We start from the raw sequence: 9,257 nt of genomic DNA, 5'->3' as shown, positions 1-9,257 counted from the left end.
GTGGGTGTGTGTCCAAGAGGAAAGCAGGAGTGTAGCAGCCCCACTAGATCTGCTGACATTGTTTTGAAACCTCTCATTTGTCTGAAATAGATGGAGAACATGGCTGCAGGGTATTTCTGCCTGCTCTGGCACGGTTGCAGGAGGAGTTGGGTACACCAATACAATTCTGACACCTAACCCCGGGGGTGAAGAAAGGATCATGTCTGTAGGACAGATATGTAAGGTGAGACAGATGACTTACCTTAGAGATTGCTTTTTCAATGCTTCACTCACTCCTTCAGTCTCTAAAGCATGTGATAGGGAGGGGAAATGACCTAGGCAGCCTGGCAGCTAGCTGCTAGCCAGGAGGGTAGCCCCTGAATGAATCAAATATGCTTCAGCTTCTTGTTAAACACTGAGCAGGTGGTGCTAAGTGCTGCCCTATAAATCCTTTCCCACAACAAAATCAACTCCAAGTGGAAGTACATGTTTGTGAAAGGGGACAATTGACAAGTCTGGCGCTCAGCTCCTGAATGGATGGGAAACACAGGAGGCAGGGGATTAACACACGGCTGTGTCAGCACCCACAGGGCTGCTGTCAATGAACCATGGGTGAAATGATGTGCTCCACCTGGTACCAGCAAGTAACCAGCCACTAGTCATATTCACCTCATATTCACTTGGATTTTAATAGCCCAGCATCTGTGCTGTCACCTTATTCCCCAGAGCCTGACAAGGCGTTCAATTAGTGCACATCGTAAAACAAGGCAAGGCACCATGTCTGAACTTCATACAGCATTCTTGCTCTAAGGTCTCAGAGTGGACTCACGTTCCTGTGGGGAATGTACTCCATAAAGGCTTCTGGAAAGCTTTTCTTAGCTGTGAGGCTGTGAATCAGTCTGTGCTTCCTCTGGGTAAGGAAGCAGCTTCTCTTGCATGGTTACCTTGCACCTCTGAGGAGGATTTTAGGAGTGCACTTTGCCACAGTTCACAAAGTGGGGCAGTGTGGACTTGAGCAGTACTTTCCTCTATCCCATCTAGGAAATCCTCATTCCTGCATTGCTTATCAAACAGATCAGATACCTCAGCTTTCCAAAACTGAAAAGCCAGCTGCCCATGTGAGCATCAAGGAGATATTAAACCCTGACACAAAGCTGAGAGCCTTGCACCTGAAATAACGTATCCATCCTTTGTGGCTGCATTTAATCTTCTTTTGTCCCCACAGAAGGAAGAATAAAGAAATTTTCATCTGCTAAATCTTTAACAAGCAGATTTATTGAGAAAAGAGGACAATATTAGAATTACCACATAAATACTCCCATTGTCCACCCTAATATTCTTGCTGGGGCAAAACAGATCCTTGAGAGAGGGAGAGGAAACAGCAGGAAGCCAAACATAGGTGCTTCACTTGTGTCTGGCTGCCTGTGCTGCCACAAGATGGAACAAGTCACTGGGTCTGAAGGAAAAAATGCTGGAGCTTTTTATATAAGAAGATCAAGTTTTCAATGGTATGTGCTACTGGTTGAAGATCTGAAATCCTAATTCCAAGGGAGCAGAAGTAAGTGACCTCTTTTACTTCACTGAGGCCTAAATATCGCCCCAACATTCACAAATGTTGGAGAACTGCATTATTGTGAAGACACTGCCCTCTTTCCATGCATTTCAAATAGAAGAGCTGAGGGGTTCTTGATGCTAAAGGTCTGCATAGCACTGATTTCCCTTGAATCCTGATACTGAAATCAGCCAGATATAAACTTTCTAACACAATTTTGAGTATTAGAAAGTAGGCATTGTTTACTGCAGCATGCTGGTCACTCAGAGGATCCTTCCTCTAATTGAGTGCCCCAAGCATCAGGTAAACAGAGTTTTGATCATACACACTGATTACATGTCTGTGTCCACTTACTTGATGTTTATATATTACTTTATTTTACACAGTTATGCCCCTTATTGGAAGTCCTTATTTCATTCTTTGGGATCTGTCTACAAAGTCTGGCGCTCTTTTTAGGTGGCTGTTCCTTGACCTCAACTTTTGAGTAAGCACAACATGGTGTTTTGTATAACTTCTGCTTTGACAGCCTAGCAGAGCTGAGCTGGCGTCCTGCTTGCGTTTTTCATGACTCCTTTTTGCCTGCTGCTCCAAGGCTGTTCTGCTCTACTGTCCTTATCATCCTGCTCCAAACAAAGAAGTTCAGGGAAAGCTCAAATCCTTGCAGTTTCAAAGAACTTTCTTCATCAATTGAAAAGTTAAGCTGTAAGAGGTGTGGGACAAGTACTGAGAACACAGAACTCTGAACATCTTCAAAGATCAATTCAATAGGATGTAGTCATCAAACTGAAAAAATAAACACCCTTATGACTGAGAATGGAGTAGAATTTGTCTTTTTTTTTTCCTTCATAATCTGAAGCCATCTTATGAATTGTATCGTGCAGAAAGAACTGGATGTTCTTTGCAAGAGCTGGGTTAAACCTCAAAACAAGACTGGCTTGTGAATACAGCTAAAACAACTATTTCAGGTTTAATGGGATTCATTGCCTGTTTCCACATTTCTTTCTGGCCTGAATCCATTTTGAGAAAATGCAGTCTGAACCTAGTGATAACAGAAGGAAATAAATCTATTTTAATTAAAAATAGAATCACAATGCCCTAAAGCAAGATAATAAGCTATTCTCTTGCACTGAAAATAAGCTGGCCAGATTTCTGAATGACAAATCTAGGGTATTGTGAAGCAGGTGCTATGATGTCTTATCAGAAATTGGAGGAAGAATGTTCCACTGACAAGAGAAAAATAATTTTTATGGTTTTACATACAAGTAAGTACTAACTGAACACAGCATGGCTGTATGGTAAATAATTACATGTTTCTCTGATTGTAAAATCTAAGGGGAACAATAAGAAATTCCAGTTTCCACAGAAGTCTATCTGAACAGCAATAGAAGCGTAGCTTATTTAGAGATCTATTATTATTAATGTGTTTGATATAATATGCCAAATAAAAATCACTGTGAAAGCCACCCATGGTGTTATATAATTTGGCATGGTGGGAGTGTTGACAATGTATCCCAAGATAGAATCCCTCCACTCTTAAAACTCCATTAAGCAGGCAGGGATGTGACTATTGCCCAGGGCGACTGTGTCCAGATCAGATTTTTTCATATCAGTGTTTTGTAAATTATCCTACTTGTAGCTCAAATGTTTTTGTGTCTGCACAGGATATTTCTGTGGGGAATGCTCTTTTCAGAAAACTGTGGTGTGTGCTGGTTTTGGCTGGGATAGAATTAATTTTCTTCGCAGCAGCTAGTGTGTGGCTGTGTTTAGGATTTGTGATGGTAAGAGTGTTGGTAACACAGGGGTGCTGTAGCTGCTGCTGGGCAGTGCTTACACAGAGCCAAGGCCTTTCCCACCCCCCATGAGGAGCTGGGGGTGCCCAGGGGGCTGGGAGGGGACACAGCCAGGGCAGCTGACCCCAACTGACCAAGGGATATTCCACACCATATAGTCAGCAATAAACTGGGGGGTGAAGTGGGAAGGGGGATGTTTGGGTCTCGGGGTCTCTAGCTGGTCAGAGTGACCCCGAGATATTTTAAAAAGTCTCTTTTCCCAGCCTGGCGGTCAAAGCAGGAGTCAGAGCTCTTCATTTCTTGGTCTCAAGGTTGTTTATTGTCTCTTATCTATAAAATTTTTTCTCCTGACCTGCTGAGGTCTGCTCAGCAAGACAGTCAGAGGCACTCTGCCTGTCCCTGGGGCAGTGCTATTTTTTATACTAAAAACTACGTATACAATGTTTACAATTACTTTCCAATACCTATCACCCGTATTAGACTATGAGCTTCTACTCTAAACCAATCTAAAAATGCCAACACAACAGCAGAAGATGGAGGCCGAGAAGAAGAAGAAGAAGGAGAAAGGCTGGACATGTCCAGTTCCCTCCATCTTGACCCCTGAACTCCCATTTTAAAAAATCCTGAAAATCCATTTTTTCACCCCGTGATAAATTCACTAATATTCTACTTAAACTGTTGTGGCTTGTTGATCTTCATATAACGTTGGTCCCTTGCTCCACGGGTCATAATCAAAACCACAGGTGTCTTGGGCTCTGTGCCAGGGTCACTGAGCTCCCTGGCAGGGGTCTTGGCTGTCCAGGACAGCCAGAGGGATGTCCTGAATTCCGACATTTGGGGTGATGACTTTTGTCTTCCTAAGTCATTGTTATGTGTGATGGAGCCCTTCTTTCCCATTCATGAACACCAGCCTGCCCTTGCGATCAGAGGATGTATTCATTGTTTTGCGTTCATTGCATGCAAAGCTTTTGCTTTCCTATTAAACTGCTTTTATCTCAACCCACCAGTTTTCTCACTCTGTTGGGTCTCTCCTCCATCCCAGTGGTGGGGAGTGAGTGAGTGGCTGTGTGGGGCTTTGTTACTGGTTGGGGTTAAATCATGACAATATATATGAAATATGACAATATATAAAAATCATGACAATGTATATGAAAAATGACAGGGAAATCTTGCCAACTCACATGCTGAATAGGCAGGTAGGTGTAGGGAGATCTGTTCAACATCCTTCCTGCCTATCTACTGCTGGTCTTGTCACAACAGAACAAAGCGACCATGTGGTTTTACTCTTTCCACCCTTGAACTCTGCCAACTTGTATTACATCCAGAGCTGCTCCTTGGCTGCCCTCAGCAGCTGGTGGAAGTGGGAATGCAGATGTGTCAGGGTTGTTTGTGTTTTCTCTGGATCCAGTGGGCATTTGCACATGTACAGAAGTGTGGTTGGTGGGAAATCCCACCAAAATCAGTTGGATGCATGTGATTAAAATCCGTCACAAGCACAAATTCTCTCCCTTGGTGTCGGGTTTTCGGCTGTTTGAAGGGCCTGGAAAGGCCTGGAGTGGCCTTGGGACAGCCCGCGTATCGAAGGACGAGAAGAGGCTTCAGTTCTTCTTTTGGTTTTTATGTTTATTAATTGTTTATCTAAAAGATGTTCTTTCAGCCCGACAGAGATCTGCTCAGCAGTCAGCCATGAGCACACTGTGCCGCCCTCCGTACAGACACTTATCTTTATACCCATTGTTACGTGTACAATATTTATCATTTTTCCCCAATACCATTTATTCTTATTACTCGGTGCACTTTCAGTAATAACCAATCCAAAAGTGCCACCATCACCAAAGAAGATGGAGGAGAAGAAGAAGAAGAAGAAGGACAGGACACACCCCAATTCCTCCATCCTACTTCTCTAAACCCCCCTGTACATAAATCCTAAACCCTGTGTCTCACTCTCTAATTAACTAATCCCTTCACCATTCACCCCGGTGAAGCCCTCATCCTTGTCGTCTCCTGTGTAGGGTCAAAGTCCAGCCACCAGACACTTCTGGCAACATTCCAGGACTCCTGAGCCCCCCAAGGGTGGTCTCGGTGGCCTGGCACCTCAGGACTGAGATCCTGAGATCCGACACCTTGGGACTGACACTGGCTGATAAACTAAATGCATCAGTTCCATTACTACTAAATATCAGCACACAGAAGTCCTCCTTCTGGCATTCCTGGAGAGCTGGATAGTGCCTCTGTATTTTTTATTATTGCCCCTTGAGCATGGTTTCTCCTGCAGCAGCCTGCATGGGTTGTGCAGCAAAGAGGAGAAGCGTGAGGCTAGGATGGGGAGGTGCAGGACACCTTGCACAGGATGCTCTTTCCTCCATCCTTGGAAGGAGAGATAAAATAGCTTCAGGCCCTACAAGACCTGAGTGACAGCTGAGCATCCCAAACACTTACAAACATGTGTCCGGCCTCTCCTCTCTGCAGGGGTACTGGGAAATTTTGGTTCTCTCTATCAGTAGCAATTCCCTCGGCAGAAAAGGAATGACTAAAGTCAGGGAACAGATGGAGGATTTCTCCCCACCATCCCTGGTGGCTGTGAACTAGCAGGAATTTGTGGCTGGATCTAAAATTAGCTCCAAGCAAGCCTGGAAGGGAAATACTGTTGAGAGTTGCATTTTTTATATGAATGGGTTTTTTAAAGATTTCATTCATAAAAGATGAGGCAAAAGACAATGCTTTATGGGACCATGGAACTGGAGTCATCATATTCTAAGTGATTAAAGAACAGAAATTTTTGCATCAATTACTGTAAAAAAATGTGGTTTTGCCTACATCCATGGGAGGTGCTTGAGGTAAGGAAAAAGAATTTTAAGGCTTTACAGCAACAGGGAGCAAAGCTGATATGGTCTGTGAAGAGATATGGAAGGGGAATGAGGTGGCATTTGGAGGCAGGAGGACATTTTTGCCCAGTTTAAGCAGGACTGAATCCTCAAAGGCTGTTCAGGATCTGACTGATATCCACAAGAGTTTCTCCACAGATCTTGCTGGCCTGAGTCAGTGTCACAGGAGGAGGCCAATGCTGGTCCATACGAGCCCATAAATGCCAGTAAGAGCATCTTCTGCTTTCTCCACAAAGCAGGCAGAGAAGATTTGCAGACCCATTCCATGAAGGCCTGTCCATTTTCTGAGTTTAAGCCTGTCGTGTTGGACAGATGATTGTTGGAATTGGTTCCCATCTCTCCTAATTTTCATTTTTAGAAAAGCCTTCCTTCTTCTCAATCTCAAGTTTTATCTCTATCATCCCTTGCTTAGCACAAGGGTATTTCTAACACAACCTGCTCTGCTTTGCTTTGTCCAGCATTCATCACTCTGAGATACCCATAAATTACAGGTATTTTCCTTTTTCTGTCAGATCAGTGTATGTCAAAAAGTTTCACAAATGCAGCAAGTGAAGTCCTTAATGAGTGTCTGATTTCACAAGATCAGTAATTGGAATGGGATAGTTTCAAGTCACACTTTTGCATAAGAACAAAAAGGAAGCTTTAAGTGGAAGAACTACAGTAACTCAATAATCACTCTCTTTCCTAGAGTAGGATTTTCTATCTTGTCACTAATGTGCTGCCTCCAAAGCAGAATTAATCTCATCTTTATCTCAAGCCAAAACCAATTAGTGGAGGCAAGAGTAATAGTTTAACAGGGGGCCTGTGTGGTTCACAGGATTCTGTGAACTGTTCTCACTTCAGTTGTTGCAACTTAAATTTTGCAGAGTTTATCCTTAATAATTAGGTTTGACAGAACTTCAAGTTACTTAGTGTTACATGGATTAATTTGTTGGATTATAGGTCAAATATTTTTTCTTTCCTTTTTTTTTGCTTTTGTTGCAGTTTGCTTGCTTTGTTTTGCTTCATTTTACTTTGTTTTGATTTGCTTTGTTTTAATGGAGCTTCTAATTCTCTCCATCTAAGCCATGATATTGCCAGGCTCATTCAGACTTTGACCTGGTCTTACTGTGGAGCTTTGAACATTGAATACCAGACTCAAAGCGAACAGGAGCACTCCAGGTTTTGTGGGTATAAACGTGATGGCCACAGGAGGACAGCTCTGAAATGAACTAAACAAGGTGGGGTTGCCCCCTGGCTGTGACTTTTCATTGGCCTGGCAGGTCTTGCCTCCTGTGATGCTGAATAAAACACATTTCTTTTCTGTTTTCTCTGCTGTGATAAGGCTTTATTTTCCTCTGTGGTGTCTACCACAGGAAAAAAACCTGTATGAATCCTGGCTCATTGAGATGATTGGATGTTGTGTTTATGGTTAAAGTAACAAACGGCAGGTTTTGAAGGACAAAAATTTAAAATGCACATATATGTAAGTATGCACATGTGTTCCTTGCAAAAGTTGGGCATTTATCAGCATCAATTAACGGAAACAAGTTTCTGGAGTGGGGGAAAGTTGAAGAGGGAGCAAAAACTGTTACACTTGTTCTTTAACAGCATTGAATTACCCTGTTCTTCTGGATGTGACCACACAAAGCTAGAATTTCTACTTTTCAGAAATCAAAGCTGTCTCAGAAATCTCTGAAATTGAAGCAAATATATCTGTTAGCTTTTTTTCTAGATATGTTATTTAGACCATAAGTAAATTTCAAAGGCACAGCAGGACTCATCTCTGTTGGTGATTGCAGAAACTGTTTCATTTAGTAACAATTGTGCAAACACCTTATTTCTTGCCTACACTTTTTTGCCTCGATGGTAGGACACATAATAGTGTCTAAATCTTTTTAAGCTTTTTCTATTCCTTTACAGTGGGTATCAATTTTATCCACACTTTCCTGACAGCTTCTATTACTGTGATACAACTCTTGAGATGCTTGTACCAATCTTGCTCAAGGTATTTGTGTGTTTAACCTTTGGAAAGTTTAGTGTTGGGGTACTGGGTAACTTTTCAGAATAATCTCTTGAATTCAAAGGGATTGCTAAAATGACGTTTTTCATGCCAATATATCTGCAAAGTATGGGTCAGTTGCACGATTCCTCTAATTTATTGGTCTACAAGGTACTTCTAGAATTCATAAATGTTGACTTATTAATAGCTCCCTGGATGATCTCAACATTTATGTACTTTGAGAAAAGAGACTTTGATTTCCCTAGGTACAAAAGATTCCTATCATTCAGGAGAATATGTTATGTAACCTTGCTATTGTTATTCTCTTACTGGAACAGCATAAAGCATTAGTTTTAATAAGAAGATTATGTAAAATAGGCCCACCTTATTTTGATGCATTGCCTGAGAATACATTTTCCTACAAAACTCTTCCAGTAATATCCAGTTAGAAGTTCATTCTATGCTGTGTTTTAAAATCCATTCCAAATAAGCAGAGCATTTAAGTATAGGTTTAATTAATAACTGTCTATCTAATTTGTTGTGCTGAGCCCACAGTCCTTAAACAAGGTAGTAACTTGTCAGCAAGGTGAGAATTGGTGGCGAGTGTTTTTGGTGGGCCATCCAGCCCTTGTGCTCACTGTGGAACCACTTCAACACACTGTTCCTTTTATTGAGGGAAAGATACAGTGTGAGCTTTAGGGCCATCAGAAGGTTTTTCACATCTCTTGACATCATCCTATGCCGTCAAGAGGTGGTGATGGCTCTGCCTTTGATATCTTAAATCTCTTCTTTTTCAAGACTTGATTAGGAATTTAATTTAAAAAGGAGAGAAAAGGAAATAGTGTGTCCTCCCTAGAGGAATATTTCTAAGACTGAGTATATGGTCAGAGAAAAGAAGGGAAAGGGAAGTGATGGAGCATGGGAAGGCAGCAACTCATGGAATGAGCCCTGTCAAGTGCTACTCTCCTCTCTGCTCTTGAAGAGTAATTGTGGGTTTTTTCAGTTTGTTTTTCCATTCTCAAGGAAGATTTCTGTCCTCCAAATAAAGACATCATTCAGATCTCCCCACC

The sequence above is a fragment of the Zonotrichia albicollis genome, chromosome 5 (assembly GCF_047830755.1).
Source record: "Zonotrichia albicollis isolate bZonAlb1 chromosome 5, bZonAlb1.hap1, whole genome shotgun sequence".
Taxonomy (NCBI): Eukaryota; Metazoa; Chordata; class Aves; order Passeriformes; family Passerellidae; genus Zonotrichia; species Zonotrichia albicollis.
The sequence above is the reverse complement of the archived record's forward strand: the minus strand, read 5'-3'. Positions refer to the sequence as shown.